This window comes from Aplysia californica, unplaced genomic scaffold (assembly GCF_000002075.1).
Source record: "Aplysia californica isolate F4 #8 unplaced genomic scaffold, AplCal3.0 scaffold00005, whole genome shotgun sequence".
NCBI lineage: Eukaryota > Metazoa > Mollusca > Gastropoda > Aplysiida > Aplysiidae > Aplysia > Aplysia californica.
The window spans coordinates 98,716-100,065 of NW_004797275.1; positions in this window are offsets into that span (position 1 = coordinate 98,716).

Below are 1,350 nucleotides of genomic sequence, written 5' to 3' on the forward strand. Positions count from 1 at the left end.
GGAGGAGGATGCAAAAGGTAGACGAGAGTAAGAGAGACAGAGAAAGAAAAGGCTTGTCTGAAAACCCGTAAGCATCTAAGCAAATCCGGTAATATCTTCTGTCATCGGTAACTCTGAAATTGATCAGCCGTCATCCCCTCCGCCCCCCCCCTCCCCCCGTTCTTTCTCCTGCTTTTCTCTCATTCGGCGGTCCCAAAGTGTGGGGTCAGAAGGGGTGAAGGTCACGACAGCCATTACTTCCGGCCAGTGGTCCCAATGACAATAATCGTTTCTCTTTTCTACACCATTAGGCAATGCCAAGCTACGTTGGCGGTGCGTCTTATTCACCAATATCAGAGAATAAACATCCCTGTCTTAAATCGTTTATTTATCAAAATTGAGAAATACATATTCCCCTTTGACTGGCCTTTTTGGCAGACGATTAGTATCGAAATTGGTGAAGCAAGCCAGGTTCAAGGTCAGGAAAGCGTCCTACGGTGGCTTCGGGGATCAGATGCACGAACGATGCTCTAAAGATATTCACTACTTTTGCTGGTCTGGACGGTGAAAACAAATACACGAGAATTATAATATGATTGCTTATTACATATTACTCTTGAAGCTACATGCTTTTTGTTTTTGTTTTATAGTTATTGTTGTTATGGCGTTTTGCTTCCTCCTTTGTTTGTTTGGGGGGGGGGGGGGTTGTTTTTTTGTTTTTTTTTTTTTGTTTTTTGTTGTTGTGGGGTTGTTGTTGTTTTTTTTTGGGGGGGGGGGGGTGTTTGTTTGCTTTTATTGTGTTTTTTTAGTATTTTGGCCAACGAAGTGTATTTACCCGACAATGACTTATGTTAATGTTCAGTTCATGTGTTGTTTGTTTGTTTATTTGTCTGGGTTTTTTTGTTTGTTTTTGTTTTGTGTTATTTTTGGTGGGGGGAGTTAGTGGTTGTCAAAGAAATGTTATCGTTGGTGCTCGTGAGTTTATGTGTTCGTGCGCTTAAGTGTGTGTTTGAGTATAGGTGTGTGGTCCGTCTAGTGTGTTTATCCGTGTGTATGTTGTGAGTTAGAGTATGTGTTGAAGTGGGTGATGGTTATAAGCGAAGGGAGAATCAGACAAGACGGGGTGAGTGACGGATCAAGGGCAAGAAGACGGAAGGAAAAGAGGCGAGCCAAGATTGGCGTTACGAGAGAAAGAGAACATGGGAGATGTGAGATATGAGAGGGAGAGAGGGGAACAAAGAGAGGAGGGGGAGGAGGGGGAGGAGGGGAGATTGAGAAAAAGAGAAAGTTATGGCGAGAGAAAGGAGAACTAGAGAGAGAGAGAGAAAGAGAGAGAGAGAGAGAGAGAGAGAGAGAGAGAAAGGGAGAGAG